Source organism: Calonectris borealis, chromosome 1 (genome assembly GCF_964195595.1).
Source record: "Calonectris borealis chromosome 1, bCalBor7.hap1.2, whole genome shotgun sequence".
Lineage (NCBI taxonomy): Eukaryota > Metazoa > Chordata > Aves > Procellariiformes > Procellariidae > Calonectris > Calonectris borealis.
The window spans coordinates 211,480,253-211,491,027 of NC_134312.1; positions in this window are offsets into that span (position 1 = coordinate 211,480,253).

A 10,775-nucleotide genomic window follows, 5' to 3' on the forward strand; every position below is an offset into this window, starting at 1 on the left:
CATCCAGTTGGGGGGGGGGAGGGGAAATCAATTACAAGAAATGGACTAAAAGTCCAAATCAGATACATAAAACTCAGCAGTGGGATGATAAAATACAAGCAATGCAATGCTTCTTTTCACAGAATGTGTCTATTTTCCATGTGTGCTGCCCTGAGGAAAGAAATAGAAATCGGGTGATTGCATCTTCCTCATTGCTGGGGGCTGATTTTTCAGCTGTAACACTGAGAGGGTTTTTTCTTTTTCAGTTAAAGAGGCTGGCAAAACTTGATATTAGCTCTATCTTATCCATTAGGATTGTAGAGGTTTGTAATAGCAGCAATAAAACTGCTCCAAATGGTAAATGAATGGGACCGTCTGGGTGTGGAAGAACCAGGAGGGACGGCAGGAGATGGGCTGTAGGAAAGGTGAGTGCTGATGGCACCTGGATTGGCAGCATATCAAGTTCCCAGCACATCTGCATGAAGTCCATCAGGACGCCCAGAACAGGTAACCTAACGCAAGGGCAACCTAAAGCAAGGGACATCCGAAAAGAAGGTGCAATCTAAAAAAAAAGGACAGATCACCTACCTATGCCATTAAGAGATGATGTCGAGAAGAAAAGGACAGATTCTTTTCAGCAGCATCCAGGTAAAAAGACAAGATACCTTTATAAGCAAATCCTAATGCTTCACAGACGTGGGACAGAATGGAGAGGCAAAAGATCATGACCATTTTCAGATCCTAAACAGTACAAGAAAGACTCATCCAAAACCTTTCCCTTCCTATAGGTCTTGCACTGAGTTTTGCTACCCTGCTGCTAGAAAGAAGCAATGTTAATTACTACAAAAGCTCTGGCTTAAGAGTTGAACTACAGGTCTCCAAGTACAGCTCCCTTCCTCAGCATTAAATTGTGTGGTGTTTTGAACCTGTGAACGATCACATATGGCAAAGCTCATGTTTACCTTCTAACTCGTTAACACCCTTCGCTGCAATCTCACTTCCACAAAGAAAAGAAATGGCTGGCTCTGCCACGGCAGGTGATGGCCCTCTTACTTGTGTTATGGATCAAGTGAAAAATCATAGCTGGGAGCCTGGTTCCCAGTGGAAAGGGCAGCTGTCTCTGCTAAAATGACTTCCAGAATGGGTAGGAGGGTTTTTTGTTTGAAAAGAGTGCTAAAAACAGGATAAAGTGGTCAAAATGTAAAAAGCTAACCCATTCTGGCATTTCTGAATTACTTAGTGATTTTTTCTTATTTTGTAATGTGTTCATAAAAAGCTACAAAAAGGGAAGATTTGAGAAAAATATAAAGTTTCGGCTGCTCGGCAACATGTCCTGGCATTCTTTTTATAGATACGTATATATATAAGTAAAAAAATATATATATACACAAACAGAAAGGACTTTTTTCTTTCTTTTTTTACAATTCAAGATGCAGCCAAACGTCCTGGTCTGGAAACCCTTCACCAGATGGGACTGAGGTCCACACAGTATTACTTACCCTCCTTATCTCTAACCTTCGCTTGTCTTACCCGTTGAGATAAAACTTTCAGGACCAGGCCTGGCCACCATCCAGAGTCTGAGCAGCGTTCAGCACTCAGGAGCCCTGTTCTTGTTGAAGCACTATGCCGGAGAGCGGCCTAAATCATGAGCAGTAGAAGGTGCAAGGAGCTCAAGCCCAGCACTGTCTTTATAAACGCTTTTATTGTGTCTTATTCTCTTTTCAAAGTCTTGTCTCTGGGCAACAGGAAGAAAAGTGGCCTTCTGGCTGCTGTTTTGGGGTCAGGTGGCTCCTGCTGGAAGGGCACATGAGTTGCTCCTTCCCTGGAGCGTGAGTGAGGGTGGTGGGCAAGGGGAGACCTCTGGAAGGAGAAGCGGCAAAGGGAGAGCCTGGAGGATGAGGAAGGATTGATGAAAAGGGCAGAACACAGCCCATACAGTCAGGCCTCAGAGAGGACAGCAAGAAAAGGTCTTCTCTTGGTGTCCCAAGGAGTCTACAGGACGGTTGCTGAGAGTGGGGAAATCTTGAAGAGTCGCTGTGAGCAAGATTAAAGGGATGTGAACCTGTGCTGCAAGGAGATGTGGGCATATTTTCATGTCTTTGAATTCCCCAAAACATGGCTTTGTTCTAAATTCTGTTGTGCTAAAACCTACCTTTAACATCCCAGTTCCTTTCAATGGGCCGAGAAAAAGTGCAGTCACACTGACTGATGTGGCCAACACAGGAGTCCTGTCCCATGAAACGGTCAGCTTGGTGCCTGGTCCAGCTCTTGGAGGAACATGCAGACCTACATGCTCCACTGAGGCCATTGCATGTCTGAAAGCAAAGAGAGGTTTTTGGGCCAGAAACTGATGTAGCCTGGCTGGAATATACCAGGTGAGGAGCTGGCTCTCTGGTCAAGAGACCTTTCATTAGGCAAAAATGTTCACTGCTTTTATAAGAAATGCTTGCTCCGAGCAGGATACGGCTTTTCTTGATGTTTGACATTTGTGACAAAGTTTTGCAATTGATTTGTGTGGGCTGCACGAGGGCAGTATTTGGCCATCACAGCAACTTCATCACCACGTGAAGTCAGAAGTCTGCAGTCAGAACAGATTGTTCTCTTGTCTATGTGGGGCAAGGAGACGTTAGACTTGGGGAAACACTATGTTTTTTGGTTGTATTAATGGAAAATGGGATCTTTGCTCTGGCTAAGAACGAGTACAAATGCGGGTTCTGGGCTTTGCTGTTATTAATAAAAGTTGCTGTAACTGGGGACAGTATGGACATATGGTCAGATCTCAGGCTTAGATCCTCATGCAAGTGTAATGCTGTGGCAATACATTTCTAATGTGCCTCGAGAAATGATTTTTTAAAATTATTATTAACAGTAGGCGCTAATACATTTCTGTTTAAAAATGTCCAGAATCATTATACTTTCTTAGGAACAAATAGGGGACCAAAAAAAGCATTTTTTTCCAAAAAATCCAACTCTTATCTCTGCAGGTATAAAGTAATTCCTTTCTTTCTTGACTTTTCTCTTGACGGGAGCAATAATAATGTTTCAGTTGCTCCTGTGAATGGCAGTGTGATGTGTCCCTGAAAGATAATAGGTATGCTGTTCAATATGCCTCTGCCTCTCTGCAATCAGTAACGGGGGAGATGTTGCTGCTTATTTAGAAATTCTCTAAACTGGGTCATTACTCATGTTGCATTTCACTTGCCTGTTATGCTCTTACATCTAAATATTGAGGGTCGGGCTGTGATAAGACACAGTAAGCATCGGTCCTTCTGTGATTCTGAATCTTGAATAACAGGGGAAAACTCTTCAATAAGCTCGAGTGAATTTCTGCAAATATTAAATTGTCACGGGAAGAGAGAAAACAGGGTGGAAGTTCAGGAAATCATCTATAATTTTCAAGCACTTTATTCTTGGGCAGACAAATGTTACTTACAGTGAGCAAATCCTGACTCCCTGAGCAACGTCACTGGGTTCAATGCAACTGTTCAGGCCACAAAACATCAGTCTCTATGAGTAAGAGTGTTGGATCTGCCCTCCCTTTTTGGGTAGGCAGATATCCACAGGCAGCAGAACTTACTAAGCATCCCAGACGGATGTTGAAAATTGCCATCAGCACTGGGTGTTTTGCACAATTTCTTCTGTGCCTTTTGCAGCTGTTTTCAAGATTAAAGGGTTTTGGTTTTGGTTTTGGTTTTTTTTTGGTTTTAAGAGCCTTTTGCTGGTGTTTATAATAACTTTCATAAGTCTGTCAGCCTTTTTTTTCTACTTCTGAGTACGGCTTCGTTTAGATCAATACTTTCTTTGCAAAAACTGTCAGTGGGTCTCAGGAAAAGGAAGCTAATGGCACTGGTCATCCCAGACTCTTGCATGATGGCCAAGTCTGCTCAAGACACCATGGAAGTGACCAGAAAGGCTACCCCTCCCCAAATGGATCATTTTGGGATTTGTAAAACTCTCCACACCTTCCCAACAGCACTTCTGTTCTTGCAAACTTGTTTTGGCAATCTAGGGGACATTGTTCCTGTCACCAGTGATGCAACTTTGATGGCGTTTTAGCCTCTTGTTTCTATGTAATGCATCCAGTGCTAGATGTTGTAGAGTTTTATCCAGCTAGCTGAAGTCACTGCTCGCTTTCCAAGCTCAGCTATGCTGGATGTAGCAGCATCTGCGGCTGAGATGGGACCTGAGGATATCAGTTTTCCTTCTCCTCATCGCCTGAGTCCCAAGTGGGTGTTCAATTTTCTCTGAAAAGAAAGACGCGCTTGGACTGAACAAAAGCTGTGATACATGTGATACATGTATCAGGATGTGATCTGTTGGCTGTTGAAGGGTTTAGCAGTCCTGTTTGTAGCCTGCCATAGGGAGAGACTAGAAAGAGAAACACAGGTCAGAAATAGCAGAGAAAGGGGACCATTGCAGACATAACAGCAGGTGATTCCTTACCATCTCAGCATGTGTCATTTACTGATAATGACGTTTTGCACGGATAAACTGCCTGGCATACTGTAGGGTTTTAGAGCTTCCTCACTACTGCACAGCTCACCTTCATGACCATGAACAGGAATCTCATAATTAAGCATCTCCTTGTGCATGACTGCTTTTCAGCCTCTTCAGACACCAAATGTACTGACAACGGAGTATGAATATGACTTGACTGCAATATGAACTAGTCTATAAACCCAGTGCACCAATAATCGGATTAATTCAGCATATCGGTCAGCTATTAGAAGCCTCTGAGCTCTTCTTCCGAGTTACCCAGAGGTCTTAAATTTCTCTGACTTGGCAAGGTACTGTGGATATTTCTTGTCTTCCATGAAATAGTCAGGACCACATAGGATCAGGTCCTCTGGGTATTCATTATTTCATGCCAAACTTTATTATATAGTCTATTCTACTACAGTAAAGCTCTTGGGAGCTTTGCTGTGCTCACCATCCCCTCTGAGACAGTTGCAGCAGGAGACAAATGAGGCAAAAAGGATTGTAGCTGACAGTGCTGTATGAATAAATTGCTTGATTTCTAATATAATGGGCAACTACTGTAAGACTCCTAATCCATAATGACCTAAATAACTTAGGTGGACCTGCTCCTTAAACTGAATCTATTCCTGAATGTCTTTTTTCCTTGGTATTAGAAATATTCTTACATATTATGACCTTCCTCAGACGTCTGGAAGAAGCCTCAGGTTCACAAGGCTCTGGTCCTCATGGGGGAGTTCAGTCACCCCAATATCTGCTGCGGGGACAGCACAGCAGGGAACAAGCAACCGGGAAGGTTTCTGAAGTGCATTGATGACAATTTCCTGACACAGGTGATTGAGGAGCCGATGAGGGAAGTTGCTTTGCTGGACCTCATGCTTACAAACCAGGAAGAACTGTGTGACGATATGAAAACTAGGGGCAGCTTTGGCTGCAGTGACCATGGAGGGGTGGAGTTCAGGATCCTGAGAAGAGGGAAAAAAGCAAAAACGGGCTTACAAGCCCTGACTTCAGGAGAGCAGACTTCAGCCTATTCAGGGATCTGCTTGGAAGAATTCTCTGGGAGGCCCTGGACAGAAGAGGAGTCAAGGAGAGCTGATTGATTGTCAAGAATTGTCTCCTCCAAGCTGAAGAATCATCCATCCATCCATCCGTCCAGGAAATCAAGCAAAGGCAGCAGGAGGCCTGCATGAATGAACAAGGAGCTCCTGACTAACGTCAAACATGAAAAAGAAACATATAAGAGGTGGAAGCAGGAACAGGTGACCAGGGAGGAATATAGACTCACTGTCCAAGCCTGCAGGGATGCCCCTATAAGTGCCAAGGGAGCTGGCTGATGTTATTGTGAGACCACCCTTGATTATCTTTGAAAGGTCATGGTGAGCAGGAGAGTTTCCTGAAGACTGAAAGAAAGCAAATTTCACTGCTATTTTCAAGAAGAGCAAGAAGGAGAATTCAGGGAACTACAGGCTGGTAAGCATCACCTCAATCCCAAGAAAGGTGACGGAGTAAATCTTCCTGGAAGTCATTTCCAAACACAGGAAGGACAAAGAGGTGGTTTGGAGTAGTCAGCATAGATTTATGAAGGGGAAATCATGCCTGACCAAACGGATAGCCACCTATGATGAAATGACTGGGTGTGGACAGGCTTTTGACGCTGTCGCCCATAACATCTTCATAGACAAACAGATGAAGTATGGGGGGGTTAGGTGAATGGGCAGTGAGGTGGATTGAAAACTGGCTGAATGACCAGGCTCAAAGGGTTGTGATCAGCTGCACAAAGCCTAGCTGGAGGCCACTGATGAGTGCTGTACCCCAGGGATCAATACTGGAGCCAATACTGTTCAACATCCTCATTAATGACCTAGACAAGGTATTGCACCCTCAGCAAGTCTGCAGATGATACGAGGCGATTGATATACCAGATGGGTGTGCTGCCATTCAGAAAGGACTTCAACAGGCTGGGGAATTGGGCAGAGATGAATCTCATGATGTTCAACAAGGAGAAATGCCAAATGCTGTAGCAGGAGAGGAATAACCCCAAGCATCAGTGCATGCTGGGGGCCAACCAGCTGGAAAGAGCTTTGCAGAGAAGGACCTAGGGGTCCTGCTGGACAACAAGTTGAACCTGAGCCTTGCAGCAAAGAAGGCCCAATGCCCTCCTGGGCTGCATTAGGCAGAGCATGGTCAGCAGGTTGAGGGAGGTGATCTTTCACCTCTAATTAGCACTGGCGAGATACACCTGGAATTCTGTGTCCAATGCTGGGCACCCCAGTATGAGAGACAAGGAGGCCTGAGTCAAGCAAAGGACCACAAAGATGACTAAGGGCTTGGAGCATCAAGGAGAGGCCATGAGAGCTGGGACAGTCTCAGTCTAGCAAAGAGAAGGCTCATGGGGATCTTATCAATAAATACCTGATGGGGTGAGTAAAGAACACAGGCAAAGATGGAAATTCTATTTAAACATAAGAAAAAAGCTTTTTACTGTGTGCGTGGTCAAACACTGGAGTAAGTTGCCCAGAGAGATTGTGAAGTCTCCATCTCTGAAGATATTCAAAACCAACTGTACGTGGCTGTGAGCAACCTGCTCTCACTGACTCTGCTTTGAGCAAGGACTTGATGATCTCCAGAAGTACCTTCCCACCTCAGTGATTCTGTGCTATTTTAAATTATAGTGAATACAACTTACAAACTATACTCCTGATGAACTTTTATCAGGTAAAGGGAGTATCTTCTGTTGTTTTGTTCCATGGTTTAAATTTGCGGTTTGGGGACCCAATCCTTAATGGAAATTATTTAAGCCAATGCACATTAATTTAAGATCTATTCTTATAAATATCCCTGCACATGAAGTTGGTGCTGCTGGGTGAGCACCATTAGAGATTGATAGTCTCCAAGAATCAGACTTAAATCTACTTGAATCAGACAGCAGTTTCACTGATGTGATTCAACCCTGTTCTTAAAGAAGATTTTTTCTGTGGAGAACAGGGTAGACTAGTCTCTAAGCTCCTGCTATGAGGATTGAATATGGACCCTCACAGGAGGGCATAATACAGACCACTGACTATCAGAAACTTTCTAGCTTTAGACATATCTGTCTGTAGCAGTGTAACTGTTCGATCCTCATCACACAAGTAATTCACAGTACCTGAAGGGGGTTAAAACTGCTGCACTGTCAGTTTGGTCCAGGCTTTTGTTGGTAGCTCCATAGTAGCAGCCCTGCAATGAGTGTGATGGTTCAGTCCACAACCTCAGCGAGTGCTCTTGCACTTCGTTTATTGAATCTGAGACGCGGCAATGTTCGTTTGGAACCAGAGCATTTCAGACTAATTCTGTGCTGTATGATGCTTTCACTGCCGTCTGGCCTCAGGGACAAGCCATTTTACTTTTCCCAGAGTATTGCTGACCCCCTGTTATTAGATTTTACCTATGGCAGACATTCTGGTCCTTCCCCTTATTGCTTTTCAAATTGCACTGTGTTCATGTATTCCCAGGTGACTGTTCAAATGCACTTGATATAAAATGCACTGCAACCCATCTAAGATTTCACTGCAGGCTCCAAAGGATAGATCTTAACTTGGATTTTATTAGGCTGTGCGGATCTATATGAAAATTAAAAAAAAAAATAATTCAGCCTTGAGAAAAAGCAATTACATCAAATTATCATTATTTTTTGAGTCTGATGGAATAGAAACGTGTGTTTGCACAGGTAACTAAAACCATTTGAGATGCCCTGAGGCACCTGTACAGGGCTGGTGGATATGGAAGGTATATTGAAATGTGCAACAAGTACCCGAGCCGGGTCCCTCTATCAGACTAAGAATTTGCAATTGTGAGAAAGCCACAAACTCTCACTCTTTAAATACAATGATTCATGCACCTATAAGCTGTCAAAATTTGGAATCTCTTTCCCTATGTTCTCACTGTTTCTCTGACCTGAATCCTATCTTGCCTTGAGGTCTCATTTTCTGGGATCTCTAACCCTAGAAACAGATCCATTGCTCTAAGGACCAAAACTGTAACCTCCACCAGTAACTCATACCTGTCTAAAACTTTTTAAACAGGGCTGTAATTGTGCTAGAGGGAAAGGTTTTAGCTGGTTTCGAGAGGTGTAGTTCCTGAGATAAAACAGACACTGACATAGACTATTCCTGCCATATGGACCTTGTTTTGTAGGACAGCTGGAGCATAATTCCCAAGAGGTAACACTTGGGCATGCCCATTAAGTACGTTTGATGAATCACTAGTAATTTTTAACTGAATGTCTTAATCACAAGAACAGTTGGAATGGAAGAATGGAAAATCCAAATTAATTATGTCTTTCTAGTCTAAAAATAAAATTGAGGGGAATGCAGCATTTTGTTAAAACAATCTATTTCTCTGTAAGAGATTATTCTCGCCATGATTGACCATTCCCATAATGAAGTCAGTGAATATGCTATGACTGAAATGAGGAAGACAATCTGTTAATAAAAGATCAACAGTCTCCTATGCAGCTAACAACTTAGTATTTAGTCCATACAGCAGGATTAATTGGGATATGGAAGTATGGCAAAAAACTGTATAGAATTTCAAAGTTTTGTATTTTTTTTTTTTAAAGCAGAACATAAAATAATCTTCTATCATATTAATTTGTGTGTGTGTATATAGATATTTACATATATATACATACACACAAACACACACGTGTATTTACCATTTCTCTGGATTATGGTCTCATTTATATTATATGATATTCAGTAAGATCAATGTGATGGCATAAGCGAATCCTTTCAAGACATTCAAAGCTACCAGGTATAGCTGTGGTGTAAAACCCCTAGATAATTAGATGGCAATCCTTTAAGTACATACATTTCTAATAACTTGAATATGTTTCCTTAGACAAAAACTATTACCTCGTGGTTTCAATATCTCAGACAACATTGTCATTTTTAAAAGGTATATTAGTAACAGCCGTGGTGCTTAGTCAGGATTTACGCCCTTTTCTGTGGTATATGCCATGCAAAGAGAAGGAGTGATAAAATCCAGGATGCATTTATGCTGTCCTTGATTCTTGTCAATGTAATTACATCTTCAATTTTATCACTTCTCTTAGAGAAAAAGATCTCTACTAACGATAGAGAGAGAGTGAGAAATTCCTGAAAGTTATCATTGTAAAATGAGTTTCACTTTTATGCCAAAACCAACACAGCCTGTAATGCCTTAATTTGATGGAATTTTCTTAAATCTTATTATTTACAACGGAGATGTGTAAAGTTTGTATCAATTCCTGCCAATTAAAATAGAGTGTTAATATAGTCTATTAATGATAGTATAGGTATTAAAATAGAGATAGCAGAGCATCAGATGACACTATTGTGGCAAATAGCATAGTGGATAGGCAGGGAATACAGAAATAAAACAGCATAGATATGCATAATGTCACGTGGGATTTTAATTATTATTTACATTGATTTAATAAAATTTAAAATGTATGTCTTTACCAGAGAAAACACAGATAACCAAAATATAAACACTGAGATATCAACTAAATTGGCAGCATGTTACATGTTCTTATTGCCTGGACATTGTCGAAGGACCTGAAGCAGCAGAATAGGGGCTCAGAGACACCACCTGGTTCTTCCAGCTTAACAAGTTACTCCTTGTCAGCTGAGCCTTGCTAACTACCTACCTGTGGGTGGCAAATGCAAGCTAATATGGTTTATATTAACTGCCCTTAACCGTGGTCTCAGCTAAGACAGATTGCATTGCGTCAGCTCCCGGCTAAGTGTGCTTCCCTGGACACCTCTACCTGCAGCAAATCGTTGAGTCACAGTAACCTGGTTGTGTGCCCGAAGGGATCAGCTAGCATCATCAAACAAGTCTTGCAGTGATCACTTAAGACATGACCAGCCCAAATTATCATCTACTTTACCCCATGACAGTGTTTACTTTCTTGCAGCAGAGCTGCAAATGAGCAGTATAGCCACACCTCCCTGCCCCAGTGCCTTCAGATGACAATGAAGACAAACCAGTGCTGACATAGTGGGGTGGGATGTGGGAACAGTCCTCCAAAAGGCAGGGCTGAGGGCCTTATTGCACCTCAGGAGCATTAAGCAGATGGTGTCTATAAAAGCCAATTCACCATCGAGTTAGGAGATCTGGGTACAGCTTTCACTTAGCAAGATGCTTCAGTCCATGCCTCACTTTAGCTCACTAAGTCATCCCTCTAAATGCAACGAAGCCTCCTACATGCTCACCCCACATCTGAACACCTTGCTAAACACCTCGCTTGTATCCCTACCGCCATCCCAGGGTGACCTTGATTAAGCCTATGAGGA